We start from the raw sequence: 17,341 nt of genomic DNA, 5'->3' as shown, positions 1-17,341 counted from the left end.
TCACGTATCGTTTTGTTGTTTTGTGTTATTGTGTAGTACTCATTAAAAGATGTACGCATATCACGCTGCGCCTTGGTCCGTTACTTACGACGATCGTGACACAGAGTTTACTGTCGTATCGAATCACAGACTTTTGTTTGTCCTTTCATCATCAATCTCACGGCAAATCAAACCTAATCACTGGAAGGCCTTCCTGTGTTTCAGTTAGAGAGACTATGTTTGCTCTGATATACTTTCCTCACTTCAGATATTATACACTTTTTGTTTTTTTACAGCTCTTTAGCTCATATCCTACTCTACGAAAGTCTGTCTGTCTTCGGGCTTAGTTTTTGCATGCGTGGTGTGGTGTGCATGCCCATGTGTGTGTCAGTGAGTGTGTATGTGTGTCTATGTATTTGTATGTTTACTCAAATCATCATGTGTGCAGTGAGTGAGAGGGAATGTTGACGTTAATGTCCCCATGTAAAGCCTTTATTCTCCTCATTGAATGTATTGATATCTGAGGAGCTTGGTGTGGATGTATCACCGGAGGATCTGGAGCGATGCCATCGGGACCGGCACGAAGCAGAAGAACACTAAATACCCTTGCATGGTAATTGTTAAGCTGTGGAATTATCAGACCAAAGTCAACATTCTGAGGGCACAGTGGGGAAAGGAGATCAAGGTACAGTTGAAGTCGGAAGTTTACGTACAATTACGTTGGAGTCATTAAAACTTGTTTTTCAACCACTCCACAAATTTCTTGTTAACAAACTATAGTTTTGGCAAGTCGGTTAGGACATCTACTTTGTGCATGACACAAGTAATTTTTCCAACAATTGTTTACAGACAGATTATTTCACTTTATAATTCACTGTTACACAATTCCAGTGGGTCAGAAGTTTACATACACTAAGTTGACTGTGCCTTTAAACAGCTTGGAAAATTCCAGAAAATTATGTCATGGCTTTAGAAGCTTCTGATAGGCTAATTGACATAATTTGAGTCAATTGGAGGTGTACCTGTGGATGTATTGCAAGGCCTACCTTCAAACTCAGTGCCTCTTTGCTTGACATCATGGGAAAATCAAAAGAAATCAGCCAAGACCTCCGAAAAAAATGTGTAGACCTCCACAAGTCTGGTTCATCCTTGGGAGCAATTTCCAAACGCCTGAAGGTACCACGTTCATTACGTTTTTACATTTTAGTCATTTAGCAGATGCTCTTATCCAGAGCGACTTACAGTTAGTGAGTGCATGCATTTTCATCTGTACAAACAATAGTACACAAAGTCAAGGTATTGGAGTGGCCATCACAATGCCCTGACCTCAATCCTATAGAACATTTGCGGGCAGAACTGAAAAAACATGTGCGAGCAAGGAGGCCTACAAACCTGACTCAGTTACACCAGCTCTGTCAGGAGAAATGGGCCAAAATTCACCCAACTTATTGTGGGAAGCTTGTGGAAGGCTACCCAAAACATTTGACACAAGTTAAAGGCAATGCTACCAAATACTAATTGAGTGTATGTAAACTTCTGACCCCACTAGGAATGTGATGAAAGAAATAAAAGCTGAAATAAATCATTCTCTCTACTATTATTCTGACATTTCACATTCTTAAAATAAAGTGGTGATCCTAACTGATCTAAGACAGGGAATTTTTACTAGGATTAAATGTCAGGAATTGTGAAAAACTGAGTTTAAATGTATTTGGCTAAGGTGTATGTAAACTTCCGACTTCAACTGTACATGCCCAGTCCATTCGATTCATCCAGGACCTGTCTGCTAGATTGAAAAAAAACGCAAGCAATTCATTCCGATCAGAAAGTCACTGCCCTTACAAAAATGAATTTGTTGCTGCAAACTATCTGCAAGTTTGTGGCAAATTTGCTGCAAACTAAATGGTGTGCCACAAAATATTGCCAGAAGTTTGCAAACGTACCAGTTTCATTCAGTCAGCACCACTGACTGACTGGCTAGCGCTTAGCTGGCTAATGTTAGCTATCATATTTTTGCACAATTCATGTGATAGGTAGCTAGCTAACTAACGTTTCTGTCTTTTAATACCAATATGCATGTCAATATTGTCATGACTTGCCCTCATGGGTTGAGGATCAAACATGCCGGCTAGGCAAAGGTTTGAACACCCCCTTTCCTGGGCGCAGTTTTATGACCGGTCGTAAATACCGTGCAGACTTCCTCTTCCTTGCGATGAAGTATTGGGAGAAAGGACACCTTCATTAACAAAGGAAGTCTTCCCGCCAAGACTCCAACATCCAAAAGTTGATAATGAAACAATATTCCTACTTAAAAGAATGTGGGAAATGGTTGGTGGGGACTTGAAGAACAATCTTGTCAAATTCGTTACTATGTTGTGATGTCATTAAAGACGGTGGAACAACATAACTGTTCTCTGGGGGGGTACACTTCCCAGTTATGAGGTTTGCATCTAATTGTTGTGTAAAACAAATGATTAAGTATAATAATACTTTTGTGAAGATAACAATCTGATTTTAGCATTCTAGATGAGATAATTGTTTTCCATATTGATTTGTTCTCAGTCAGTGGCCACGCCCAGATGAGCACAAACATGATGGAACGCCCCTTTTACCCCAAGTGCATAAAAAGCCTCATGACGAAATTCACCTCAGACCAGCAGACGTGAAGCGTGAGCTAAACGTTGCAAATGGTTGAGTTTCTACCAGACCAGGAAGCCCACGGCTTAAAATGGTTGTCACTCTACAAGACCAGCAGACATTAAGCGTGAGCTAAACGTTACAAAATGGTTTCAAACTAGAACTCCATTACCAAAGGAAGACCAAGCATACTACTGTATAAGCCAGATGTTGCAAATGGTTGAATTTCTATAAGACCAAGAAGCGTGAAGCTGAAGCTACACGTTACAAAATGGTTAGACCAAAAAGACCAGAAAACGTGAGACGTTAGTCCACACGTTTGAAATGGAGAAACTCTCAACCTCTACATGAGGTGAAGAAGAAGAGAATGCACTAGACCTTATAATTTCAGTCTGCAGCTGGCATGTATAGTTGTCTAGAGAACTTTCACTAAAGACACGAGAGGAGAGGACAATCCCTCTCAGACAACCGCTGGTACATCTGAAGTATCCATTCTAACCACAACTACGACCAGAAACTCTACCAAGGACATTGGGATCTCGTGGGCAAACCAGAGTCCTACATCATCAACTCAACTATTGAGGACAGCTACACATAAATACATGTTGCATTTCTAATCCGAATGAGCGTTATTAGGGTGCATAAGTATTATGATTACTGTGAGCATAGTCTCCAAAGTAACCACGATAGTTTGAATCTCTCTCTCCCTTCCACTCTGACCCTCCTTCTACCCAAGCATTCATGCTATTGTTTGTCCAGTCCACTAGGGACCTGTATTCTTTGTATTACGTTAGTAATCAATAACCTGTGTGTGTTTGTATTGTGTTATTATTTAGTTAGTTAGTAAATAAATAATTAAGCCAATTTGTGTATTGCTGATTCATCAATAAGGTTAGGGTTCTTGCAGGTTCAAGGATTATGCAACGTTCAGAATGAGACTAATAAGAGGTAATTATTTAATAAGTGACTGTTATCGATATATATACACTGCTCAAAAAAATAAAGGGAACACTTAAACAACACAATGTAACTCCAAGGCAATCACACTTCTGTGAAATCAAACTGTCCACTTAGGAAGCAACACTGATTGACAATACATTTCACATGCTGTTGTGCAAATGGAATAGACAACAGGTGGAAATTATAGGCAATTAGCAAGTCACCCCCAGTAAAGGACTGGTTTTGCAGGTGGTGACCACAGACCACTTCTCAGTTCCTATGCTTCCTGGCTGATGTTTTGGTCACTTTTGTAGCATGAGACAGAGTCTACAACCCACACAAGTGGCTCAGGTAGTGCAGCTCATCCAGGATGGCACATCAATGCGAGCTGTGGCAAGAAGGTTTGCTGTGTCTGTCAGCGTAGTGTCCAGAGCATAGCGCTACCAGGAGACAGGCCAGTACATCAGGAGACGTGGAGGAGGCCGTAGGAGGGCAACAACCCACCAGCAGGACTGCTACCTCCGCCTTTGTGCAAGGAGGAGCAGGGGGAGCACTGCCAGAGCCCTGCCAAATGACCTCCAGCAGGCCACAAATGTGCATGTGTCTGCTCAAACGGTCAGAAACAGACTCCATGAGGGTGGTATGAGGGCCCGACATCCACAGGTGGGGGTTGTGCTTACAGCCCAACACCGTGCAGGACGTTTGGCATTTTCCAAAGAACACCAAGATTGACAAATTCGCCACTGGCGCGCCTGTGCTCTTCACAGATGAAAGCAGGTTCACACTGAGCACATGTGACAGACGTGACAGAGTCTGGAGACGCCGTGGAGAACGTTCTGCTGCCTGCAACATCCTCCAGCATGACCGGTTTGGCGGTGGGTCAGTCATGGTGTGGGGTGGCATTTCTTTGGGGGGCCGCACAGCCCTCCATGTGCTCGCCAGAGGTAGCCTGACTGCCATTAGGTACCGAGATGAGATCCTCAGACCCCTTGTGAGACCATATGCTGGTGCGGTTGGCCCTGGGTTCCTCCTAATGCAAGACAATGCTAGACCTCATGTGGCTGGAGTGTGTCAGCAGTTCCTGCAAGAGGAAGGCATTGATGCTATGGACTGGCCCACCCATTCCCCAGACCTGAATCCAATTGAGCACATCTGGGACATCATGTCTCGCTCCATCCACCAACGCCACTTTGCACCACAGACTGTCCAGGAGTTGGCGGATGCTTTAGTCCAGGTCTGGGAGGAGATCCCTCAGGAGACCATCCGCCACCTCATCAGGAGCATGCCTAGGCATTGTAGGGAGGTCATACAGGCACGTGGAGGCCACACACACTACTGAGCCTAATTTTGACTTGTTTTAAGGACATTACATCAAAGTTGGATCAGCCTGTAGTGTGGTTTTCCACCTTAATTTTGAGGGTGACTCCAAATCCAGACCTCCATGGGTTGATAAATTTGATTTCCATTGATAATTTTTGTGTGATTTTGTTGTCAGCACATTCAACAATGTAAAGAAAAAAGTATTTAATAAGATTATTTCATTCATTCAGATCTAGGATGTGTTATTTTAGTGTTCCCTTTATTCTTTTGAGCAGTTTGTATATATATACAGTGGGGAGAACAAGTATTTGATACACTGCCAATTTTGCAGGTTTTCCTACTTACAAAGCATGTAGAGGTCTGTAATTTTTACCATAGGTACACTTCAACTGTGAGAGACGGAATCTAAAACAAAAAAACAGAAAATCACATTGTATGATTTTTAAGTAATTCATTTGCATTTTATTGCATGACATAAGTATTTGATCACCTACCAACCAGTAAGAATTCCGGCTCTCACAGACCTGTTAGTTTTTATTTAAGAAGCCCTCCTGTTCTCCACTCATTACCTGTATTAACTGCACCTGTTTGAACTCTTTACCTGTATAAAATACACCTGTCCACACACTCAATCAAACATACTCCAACCTCTCCACAATGGCCAAGACCAGAGAGCTGTGTAAGGACATCAGGGATTAAATTGTAGACCTGCACAAGGCTGGGATGGGCTACAGGACAATAGGCAAGCAGCTTTGTGAGAAGGCAACAACTGTTGGCGCAATTATTAGAAAATGGAAGAAGTTCAAGATGACGGTCAATCACCCTCGGTCTGGGGCTCCATGCAAGATCTCACCTCGTGGGGCATCAATGATCATGAGGAAGGTGAGGAATCAGCCCAGAACTACACGGCAGGACCTGGTCAATGACCTGAAGAGAGCTGGGACCACAGTCTCAAAGAAAACCATTAGTAACACACTACGCCGTCCTGGATTAATATCCTGCAGCGCACACAAGGTCCCCCTGCTCAAGCCAGCGCATGTCCAGGCCCGTCTGAAGTTTGCCAATGACCATCTGGATGATCCAGAGGAGGAATGGGAGAAGGTCATGTGGTCTGATGAGACAAAAATAGAGCTTTTTGGTCTAAACTCCACTCGCTGTGTTTGGAGGAAGAAGAAGGATGAGTACAACCCCAAGAACACCATCCCAACCGTGATGCATGGAGGTGGAAACATCATTCTTTGGGGATGCTTTTCTGCAAAGGGGACAGGACGACTGCAACGTATTGAGGGGAGGATGGATGGGGCCATGTATCACGAGATCTTGGCCAACAACCTCCTTCCCTCAGTAAGAGCATTGAAGATGTGTCGTGGCTGGGTCTTCCAGCATGACAACGACCCGAAACACACAGCCAGGGCAACTAAGGAGTGGCTCCGAAAGAAGCATCTCAAGGTCCTGGAGTGGCCTAGCCAGTCTCCAGACCTGAACCCAATAGAAAATCTTTGGAGGGAGCTGAAAGTCCGTATTGCCCCGAAACCTGAAGGATCTGGAGAAGGTCTGTATGGAGGAGTGGGACACATCCCTGCTGCAGTGTGTGCAAACCTGGTCAAGACCTACAGGAAACGTATGATCTCTGTAATTGCAAACAAAGGTTTCTGTACCAAATATTAAGTTCTGCTTTTCTGATGTATCAAATACTTATGTCATGCAATAAAATGCAAATTAAATACTTAAAAATCATACAATGTGATTTTCTGGATTTTTGTTTTAGATTCTGTCTCTCACAGTTGAAGTGTACCTATGATAAAAATTACAGACCTCTACATGCTTTGTAAGTAGGAAAACCTGCAAAATCGGCAGTGTATCAAATACTTGTTCTCCCCACTGTTATATATATATATATATATATATATATATCTTGTAAGAGTTTAATTCGGGAGATGGTAAATCGTTAAACAACTTATTTCGTGGTGCCCCAAATTCCTAATGAGTTAATTGTTACATGATTAATTTAATCGAGTGACAATTAAACATAGTTATGTGATTCGATAAATAACAGTCATACATTAAAGTAAGTCACGTCACGACATATTGGTGCCCCCGTGCGAGGAATCACGACAATATGCTAGTGTTACGGTTCAGTAGCATGTTAGGTAGCACAACAGCTAAGGTAGCTAGCTAGCTAGCAACAATATGAGTTGATTTGACATCAGAGCAACACTTCACTTTTGCAGATGGATACTCTTCTGCTACCCGTGCTGTTGGAAGAGGCTGTATTGGGAGGACGATGCATCAACACCCTGGAAATACATTATATTTGTGGTGCCCTCACTCATAACACTTTTTTGAGTGATAAATTAGTTTATCGTCTTCAAGAATTATAAGGTAAGTAAATGCATGTATTATTCTTATAAATGTACTCCATACATTCATTCTTTGTAACAATTAGATATTGAATTGCTTTAAACTAGTAGCTAGCTCATCTTGATCATGTGTTGTTCCTTCTCTCTTTCTAGAAGCAATCCGTTACAAGGCAAAAAATGAAATTGAGGACAGAGAAATATGTGTGCACCAGACAGGTCAAGGCTTCTGGCATGCATGGCTTTGAGATGTAACTGAAGTTACACTCTAAAAAAGGTTGGGTTGTTTGGATGAGCCAATTGCTGGGTTGCAGGCATCGGGTCAATAGTTGGGTTGTTTTCTGTAAATTCAGCAAGGTTGGGTTATTAAGGTTGGATTATGGATATTTGACTCAGCCAGTGGGCTAATTCCCCCGCCACAAGCGCATAAAGTCCACCAGAATACTTGCAAGTATTCTAGTTCTAGTGCGACTGAGTGACTGCTGAGTGGAAAATGGCTAACGTTATTTCGACAGACTAAGGGTGTATTGGCTGACTGAAAACCTTTTAAAAAATGTAAGTAACAAACGTTACGAATTATGAATTTGATGGTCATTCAGGTTAAATAGATTGTCCTATCCTACCATTTGCTAGCTAGCCATTTTATGTGCTAATATCTCTGGCTGTGGTAACATTAGCTTGCTAGCTACCTTGGCTAGCTAAGTCTGACACTTTTTCTGGACTGTCTCGGACACTGTTTCACTCGTTAGCTAATGTTAGCTAAGTTAACTGACTAGCTAAGTTACCACAGCTAGATTTTACTTATTCTCCACCTGGGTTAATTTAACCAAGCTATTTGGCAGGCTTATCTCATGATTGAGTTAGCTTGCGTTACTGTACTGGTTTTCAATGGTTTCTTACAGTGGTAGCTTTAGTCATAATTGTGAAGTTGAAGAGGATGGATGCAAATTCAGTTAGCTAGCTAACGTTAGAGTTTACCTTAAATTTGATGTAGCCAAGTTAGTTTAGCTAGCTAGCTAGCTATGTTTCTAATATTTATTTATTTCTGTACTTAAATGCAGAGGTCAAGGCCAATGAATGGACAGCTTTGTAAAGACATGCTGAATGAGTGGAACCTGGTCTCTTTGATTCCAAAGCTTGATGGTAAGTAAAACTGAGAAATTCCTTTTTGAGTGTGGGGGGGTGGGGGTGGGGGGACGACACTGATTTTCATTGACAGCATCTACATCTTCCACATTGTCATCGATAACCATTAGTACAACCTTAATTCAAACTTGAAAGACTTACAGTGCATTCGGAAAGTATTCAGACCCCTTGACTTTTTCCACATTTTGTTATGTTACAGCCTTCTTATAAAATGGATTAATTGTTTTTTTCCCCTCATCAATCAACACACAATACCCCATAATCATGAAGCAAAAACAGTTTTATTTTTTATTTTTGCTATAATAAACAAAAAACAACTGAAATATTACATTTACATAGTACTTTACTCAGTACTTTGTTGAAGCACCTTTGGCAGCAATTACAGACTTGAGTCTTCTTGGGTATGACGCTACATGCTTGGCACACCTGTATTTGGGGAGTTTCTCCCATTCTTCTCTGCAGATCCTCTCAAGCTCTGTCAGGTTGGATGGGGAGCGTCGCTGCACAGCTATTTTCAGGTCTCTCCAGAGATGTTCGATCGGGTTCAAGTCCGGGCTCTGGCTGGGCCACTCAAGGACTTAACCAGAGCCTCTTAGGACCATGTAGCCACTTTGGGACTAGATACATTACATGCACAGCTACCATTGATAGTCTGGCCTTCATTTGACCATACTTGCTTTATTGTTCTTTTGCACAGCTATTTTGTCACAGTTACCAACCTGACACAACACACACATCACAGGCTGGGAGCAGCTCATGGGCACTTACGGGTAAAGTGTCTTGCTCAAGGCCACCACAGCAGTAGATAGTATACAGAGATATTGTAGCTGGTAACCCTCTGGCTGACAGATCACTCCCTGCTGATTTCCACGCAAGCAGCTCGGGGGTTCGAATATCGGCCTGCCTATCTTAACCTTGATGACTACTGCCTTTCCTCACTCCCTTGCCTTTGTTCAACCATTTGACCTGGCTTATCAACCCTTCCCTCAAAGTATTTAATTTAGAAATGTGGGTGAAACGATCCCTTAAAATCTCCCCCCTAGCAGTTAAGCCCAGCGGTTAAGAGCGTTGGGCCAGTAACTGATAGGTCGCTGGGTCGAATATCCGAGCCAGCAAAGTGGAAAAATCTTCCGTTCTGCCCTTGACCAAGGCAGTTAACCCCCAACAACAACTGCTCCCCGGGCACCGAAGACGTTGATGTCGATTCAGAGGGGTTGGGTTAAATGCGAAAGACACATTTCGGTTGAATGCGTTCAGTTGTGCAACTGATTAGGTACCCCCTTTCCCTTTTACCCTCTCATTTGGAGTGGAAGAGATGGACCAGGAAACGCTCTTGCATTTGGACGGCTCAACTATAGCCTGAAGTTAAAGAAGAACATTAAAGCCTTACAAGCAGTGAGTATTCAGTAAATGCCACCTTTTTTATACACGAGGGGAGGTCCTCGGGACACGCATGAATACATAAGACTGTGGACACACCAAGCGGCACACCAAGCTTGAGCACTAGCCGGGTCTTGCCAGTTACATGTTGAAAGATTTGTTGTGCATTTTGAAAACTAATTGTTAAAAGGAATTTATAATTCATTGAATACTTTGTGCTCACAACAGAGTCAAATGTGAGAGGGCAGCCCAGATGACCAAGTGGATGAACAACATCTGGCCGGCAAACCAGGTTGCGGAGTACATGAAGGAGATCGCGATCCAAAGGGCTCAGTGGACTACACAGAATGGGGCCAAGAGAGTCGAGATAGTCCGAGAGTATCCGCGTCTGATGGATACTCAAGGTATGGTGGGGTACATTTTTTACAAAAACATTAGACTTGAATTTTATTCTGTTTGCTGGGATTAACTAGCCTGGCTAACGCAACCCAGCTACTCTCCTGGGGTCCAGCAAAATTAAGGCAGTTAAACATTTTTTGAAACATTTTATTGTGTGTTTGTATGCATGTGTCTGTGCCTATGTTTGTGTTGCTTCACAGTCCCCGTTGGTCCATAAGGTGTATTTTTAACTGTATTTTAAAATCTCATTTTACTGCTTGCATGAGTTACTTGATGTGGAATAGAGTTCCATGTAGTCATGGCTCTATGTAGTACTGTGCGCCTCCCATAGTCTGTTCTGGACTTGGGGACAGTGAAGAGACCTCTGGTGAAATGTCTTGTGGGGTATGCATGGGTGTCCGAGCTGTGTGCCAGTAGTTCAAACAGACAGCTTGGTGCATTCAACATGTCAATAACTCTCACAAATACAAGTAGTGATGAAGTCAATCTCTCCACTTTGAGCCAGGAGAGATTTACATGCATATAATTAATGTTAGCTCTGTGTGTACATCCAACGGCCAGCTGTGATGCCCTGTTCTGAGCCAATTGCAATTTTCCTAAGTCCCTCTTTGTGGCACCTGACCACACGACTGAACAGTAGTCCAGGTGCGACAAAACTAGGGCCTGTAGGACCTGCCTTGTTGATACAATGCTTTTAGTTTTTGAAATATTTAGGACTAACGTATTCCTTGCCACCCCATTCTGAAACTAACTGCAGCTCTTTGTTAAGTGTTGCTGTCATTTCAGTCGCTGTAGTAGCTGACGTGTATAGTGTTGAGTCATCTGCATACATAGACACACTGGCTTTACTTGTTGGAGAGGCTTCCATTAAATAACACCCTCTGTGTTATGTTAGACAGGTAACTCTTTATCCACAATATAGCAGGGGTGTAAAGTCATAACATATGTTTTTCTAGCAACAGACTATGATCGATAATGTCAAAAGCTGCACTGAAGTCTAACAAAACAGCCCCCACACTCAGCCAATCATCAGTCATGTGTGCAATTGCTGTGCTTGTTGAATGTCCTTTCCTATAAGTGTGCAGAAAGTCTTATCAATTTGTTTACTGTAAAATAACATTGTATCTGGTCAAACACCATTTTTTCCAAAAGTTTACAAAGGGTTGGTAACAGGCTGATTGGTCAACTATTTGAGCCAGTAAAGGGGGCTTTCTATCCTTAGGTAGGGGAATAACTTTTGCTTCCCTCCAGGCCTGAAGGCACACACTTTCTAGTAGGCTTAAATTGAAGATATGGCAAATAGGAGTGGCAATATCATCCGCTATTATCCTCAGTAATTTTCCATCCAAGTTGTCAGACCCCGGTGGCTTGTCATTGTTGATAGACAACAATACTTTTTTCACCACTTTCACACTTATTTTATGGAATTCAAAATTACAATGCTAGTCTTTCATAATTTGGTCAGATATACAGTACTTGGATGTGTAGTGTCAGCGTTTGTTGCTGGCACGTCATGCCTAAGTTTGCTAATCTTGCCAATGAAAAAATTATTAAAGTAGTTGCCAATATCAGTGGGTTTTGTGATGAATGAGCCATCTGATTCAATGAATGATGGAGCGGAGTTTGCCTTTTTGCCCATTTCATTTAAGGTGCTCCAAAGCTTTTTACTATCATTCTTTATGTCATTTATCTTTGTTTCATAGTGTAGTTTCTTCTACTTTTTATTCAGTTTAGTCACATGATTTCTGAATTTGCAGTACATTTGCCAATCAGTTGTACAGCCAGACCTATTTGCCATCTCTTTTGCATCATCCCTCTCAACCATACAGTTTTTCAATTCCTCATCAATCCAAGGGGATTTAACCGTTTTTAAAGTCATTTTCTTAATGGGTGCATGCTTATTAGTAACTGGGATAAGCAATTTCATAAATATGTCAAGTGCAGCGTCTGGTTGCTCCTCATTACACGCCACGGACCAACACATATTATTTACATCAACAACATAGGAATCGTTACAAAACGTATTGTATGACCTCTTATACACTATGTTAGGCTCAGCCTTTGGAACTTTGGTTTTCCTAGATATGGCTACTATATTGTGATCACTACATTCGATGGATTTGGATACTGCTTTCAAAAAAATTCTACAGCATTAGTAATGATGTGATAAATACATTCCTGTGCTGTTTGTAACTACCCTGGTAGGTTGATTGATAACCTGAACCAGGTTGCAGGCATTAGTTACAGTTTGAAGCTTTCTCTTGAGTGGGCAGCCTGATGAAAGCCAGTCAATATTTAAATCACCCAGAAAATATACCTCTCTATTGATATCACATACATTATCAAGCATTTCACATGTTATCCAGATACTGACTGTTAGCACTTGGTGGTCTATAGCAGCTTCCCACCAGAATGGGCTTTAGGTGAGGCAGATTAACCTCTAGCCATATTACTTCAACAGTATTTAACATGACATCCTTGCTAAGCTTTACAGGAATGTGGTTCTGAATATAAACAGCCACACCTCCACCTTTGGCATTTATAACCATGTATTGCTACCACTGTATCATCAAAGGTATTATCTAAGTGAGTTTCAGAGATTGTCAGACTATGAATGTCATCTGTTACTAGCAAATTATTGATTTCATTAACCTTGTGTCACACACTGATCTGTTTCACCTGTCTTTGTGCTTGTCTCCACCACCCACCAGGTGTCTCCCATCTTCCCCCATTATCCCCTGTGTATTTACACCTGCATGTTCTGTTTGTCTGTTGCCAGTTCGTCTTATCTCGTCAAGCCTTTTCCGTACTCCTGTTTTCTCTAGTCCCTATTTTCTAGTTCTCCCAGTTCCGACCATTTCTGCCTGACCCTGAGCCCGCCTGCCATACCATTCTGCCTGCCCTGACCCCGAGCTTGCTTGTCGTACTGTATCTAGCTGACTCTGACCTGGTTTACGAACTTCTGCCTACCCTGACCCTGAGCCTGTCTGCCGCCCTGTACCTGTCGGACTCAAACCTGGTTACGAACCTCTGCCTGTCCTCAACCTACCCTTTGCCTGCCTCCTGTGGTTTAATAAACTACTCTGTGTATTGAACCTTCCGTCTCCTGTGTCTGCATCTGGGTCATATCTTGAGTTGTGTTACCTTGTTTCTTAAGCTACATATGTTAACATGGGTTTATTTTTAACACTTTTCTGGGATTCTTGCTTTACTGTTTTTCTTGCTTTACTGGGAAGCTTAGTAGAGGTAGACATGCTCAGGTTATTTATGTTAGTGCAGGGTGAGCTGCACACAATTAACTTCCTGCTAGGGCCCATCACCTCAGTGCTAACAGTATAACTCTGGTTCATAGGAATATGATTAAAAAAAGAAAAAAAAAAGAAAAAATATGCCATTTAGCAGACGCTTTTATCCAAAGCGACTTACAGTCATGCGTGCATACATTTTTTTTGTGTATGGGGGTGGTCCCGGGGATCGAACCCACTACCTTGGCGTTACAAGCGCCGTGCTCTACCAGCTGAGCTACAGAGGACCACAACTGCATACAATAGCTGTAGCATCAGCAGAGGCATTCAGGGCAGTAAGAGGGGCATAAATTAGGTTACTTACATTGTGCCTTCAAACGCCCCTGGGATAATTTACATTTGCTGAAGCATTATGACAACTCAGCGACACAATGGTAGGGGTTAAATGAGCTGGGCTTGGGTAATTGATAAGTCATTGTCTCAACGCAGCCTTATATTGCTGTGAAAGGATCCAGGAACTCAAATGATTATATTACGACCTTTGTTTCCAGAAGGTATTAAAATTGTCAATAAATGATACACCCACAGAGCTGCAATAGTCTCAAAGCCAGTTATGGAGGGCTAAAAGTCTGTTGAACTGTTCAATGTCACGATTTAGGGAGGGCAGAGGGCCAGATATTATGGGGCATTTGTTGGTGTCAAGTATGAAAATGTATGCACTCACTAACTGTAAGTCGCTCTGGATAAGAGCGTCTGCTAAATGACTCAAATGTAAAATGTAAGTAGAGACCCAATCAGTTCTTTAAAATCCATCTTCAGCTGTTCTGAGCTGCCCTTAATAATGTCATTCGAACTCCATATCACAATAGCCGGAATGATCCGGCCTCTGCCGTGTCTCGAAACTAATTGCGAGGCCAGAGCCACAGAACTCACCTGAGAAGAGGGCTGCTGAGATGCCGGCTGCGTGCAGGCCACAACAGCCAAAGGGACAGAGCTCTGATCCAGAGAGCATGGCCCAGCGGACGGGGGCCGTGGTGGTCAAGGCTGTGCCCAGGCAGTTGATTGACAAGGACAGGGATAGGTAGCTGGAGAGAAATCCTTAGCCATGGAGGGAACACCCAAGTCCCCGTCAGAAGACAGATGGTACAGCGGCTCAAACCAATTTGAAAGTCCGGACGCGGGGGAAGAAGGCAGGCGCGGCGAGAACGATTATTCTCCTTCTTTCTGGTTCCGACACGCATCCATTTATGCTCACATGGAATCGAACAATGAGCAGCCATTTTCTGGTTCAAGCTAGTAGAGGGGTGCAGTGGTGGAACTTGATCATAGTCCAGGAAGGTCCCATTAGGATCCTCTTGGATGTTTAGATAGGAAGCATTTAAAGATGCCAATAGTCTCATGGAATCCTTATTCAATTCAAGGCGCTTGGTCAAATGTTTAATTTCTTCATGAAGAGTAATAATCGTTTATTTAGCTGCATCAAGTTCAATACATTTTTCACAAATGAAGATATCCATCAGACCTTTCCGCGTGACAACTACGTACAGTGGGGAAAAAAAGTATTTAGTCAGCCACCAATTGTGCAAGTTCTCCAACTTAAAAAGATGAGAGAGGCCTGTAATTTTTATCATAGGTACACGTCAACTATGACAGACGAAATGAGGAACAAAATCCAGAAAATCACATTGTAGGATCTTTTATGAATTTCTTTGCAAATTATGGTGGAAAATAAGTATTTGGTCAATAACAAAAGTTTCTCAATACTTTGTTATATACCCTTTGTTGGCAATGACACAGGTCAAACGTTTTCTGTAAGTCTTCACAAGGTTTTCACACACTGTTGCTGGTATTTTGGCCCATTCCTCCATGCAGATCTCCTCTAGAGCAGTGATGTTTTGGGGCTGTCGCGGGGCAACACGAACTTTCAACTCCCTCCAAAGATTTTCTATGGGGTTGAGATCTGGAGACTGGCTGGCTAGGCCACTCCAGGACCTTGAAATGCTTCTTACGAAGCCACTCCTTTGTTGCCCGGGCGGTGTGTTTGGGATCATTGTCATGCTGAAAGACCCAGCCACATTTCATCTTCAATGCCCTTGCTGATGGAAGGAGGTTTTCACTCAAAATCTCACGATACATGGCCCCATTCATTCTTTCCTTTACACGGATCAGTCGTCCTGGTCCCTTTGCAGAAAAACAGCCCCAAAGCATGATGTTTCCACCCCCATGCTTCACAGTAGGTATGGTGTTCTTTGGATGCAACTCAGCATTCTTTGTCCTCCAAACACGACGAGTTGAGTTTTTACCAAAAAGTTCTATTTTGGTTTCATCTGACCATATGACATTCTCCCAATCCTCTTCTGGATCATCCAAATGCACTCTAGCAAACTTCAGACGGGCCTGGACATGTACTGGCTTAAGCCGGGGGACACGTCTGGCACTGCAGGATTTGAGTCCCTGGCGGCGTAGTGTGTTACTGATGGTAGGCTTTGTTACTTTGGTCCCAGCTCTCTGCAGGTCACTCATTAGGTCCCCCCGTGTGGTTCTGGGATTTTTGCTCACCGTTCTTGTGATCATTTTGACCCCACGGGGTGAGATCTTACGTGGAGCCCCAGATCGAGGGAGATCATCAGTGGTCTTGTATGTCTTCCATTTCCTAATAATTGCTCCCACAGTTGATTTCTTCAAACCAAGCTGCTTACCTATTGCATATTCAGTCTTCCCAGCCTGGTGCAGGTCTACAATTTTGTTTCTGGTGTCCTTTGCAGCTCTTTGGTCTTGGCCATAGTGGAGTTTGGAGTGTGACTGTTTGAGATTGTGGACAGGTGTCTTTTATACTGATAACAAGTTCAAACAGGTTCCATTAATACAGGTAACGAGTGGAGGTCAGAGGAGCCTCTTAAAGAAGAAGTTACAGGTCTGTGAGAGCCAGAAATCTTGCTTGTTTGTAGGTGACCAAATACTTATTTTCCACCATAATTTGCAAATAAATTCATTAAAAATCCTACAATGTGATTTTCTGGATTTTTTCCTCTCAATTTGTCTGTCATAGTTGATGTGTACCTATGATGAAAATTACAGGCCTCTCTCATCTTTTTAAGTGGGAGAACTTGCACAATTGGTGGCTGACTAAATACTTTTTTTCCCCACTGTACATGTCGCAGATTATACACTTAATAGCACGCGAGTCCCCAACAGATTCAAAGGAGTTTTCACTGCTGAACGCCGACAGTCCAAGGGAATAAACATTTCCCGCCGGGGACTTAGATGCTCCCTCCATGGCCGCGGACGCCCCCACCAGCGCCTCGCACAACTGTGTTGTTGTCTGTTTGTCGTTGAATGTGAAGAGCGAGAGCGAAGCGCAGGTGGGCGGGTGATGGCTGGGTCGGTTGTCAGTGGCAGGTCGCCGGCTGTTTCATGCTACGCACCGGCCCGGCTGCGTGTTAGCATTTGGTGTAGCCTCTCAAAGCTGTGTTGCGCGTGTCCCCAGTGTCTTTAGTAGTTCTGTAGAGAGCGTTGTATGAGTTGAGCTCTTGGTAGCCCGGCTCGGTTGTTGGTATCCAGTTACAAAAGCGTCCGGGGTGAAAAAGTTGAATGAAAAAAGTTGAGCAAGGAAAAAACGAAGACATTGGTAAATGTGTTAAATGCAGAGTTTTGATTAAACCAACACAGTACCTAAAAAAACTACACTTGCACCAGTGACTTTTACTGCGGTATGCGCATACAGCAGAGCAGGGAAAGGAGGCTGTTTAAGCTGACATATGACATTTTAAGATGGTCGTACTATGGATCATTTAGCAATTTGATTTTTAATTTTAGGACCCCTTTAGGTATAAAACAAATTAGATTTATTTTTTGGATAAAATATTTAATTTGCCTTTACTACTATAGCCCACAGAAATGCATTGAAAAACACAATCATAAATGGCAAAAAAGACAGTC

The 17,341-nt window shown here is 42.7% G+C and overlaps 1 long non-coding RNA gene across 5 annotated transcripts; it reads left to right on the top strand.

The window, feature by feature from the left end:
• The first annotated feature begins 7,516 nt into the window (after positions 1–7,516).
• On the top strand, positions 7,517–13,252 carry LOC121538860. Of its 5 annotated transcripts, none has more exons than XR_005995267.1 (5): positions 7,517–7,787; positions 8,294–8,375; positions 9,692–9,773; positions 9,987–10,162; positions 12,869–13,252. It is a non-coding gene; the product is annotated as an uncharacterized LOC121538860 (long non-coding RNA). The 5 variants fall into 5 exon arrangements; XR_005995268.1 differs by having other exon boundaries at positions 9,686–9,773; positions 12,937–13,252; XR_005995264.1 differs by having other exon boundaries at positions 9,686–9,773.
• Positions 13,253–17,341: the final 4,089 nt, after the last annotated feature.

Source organism: Coregonus clupeaformis, chromosome 25 (genome assembly GCF_020615455.1).
Source record: "Coregonus clupeaformis isolate EN_2021a chromosome 25, ASM2061545v1, whole genome shotgun sequence".
In the NCBI taxonomy this organism is placed as follows: domain Eukaryota; kingdom Metazoa; phylum Chordata; class Actinopteri; order Salmoniformes; family Salmonidae; genus Coregonus; species Coregonus clupeaformis.
Note: the sequence above shows the minus strand (reverse complement) of the source record. Positions and strands in the feature narration are given on the sequence as shown.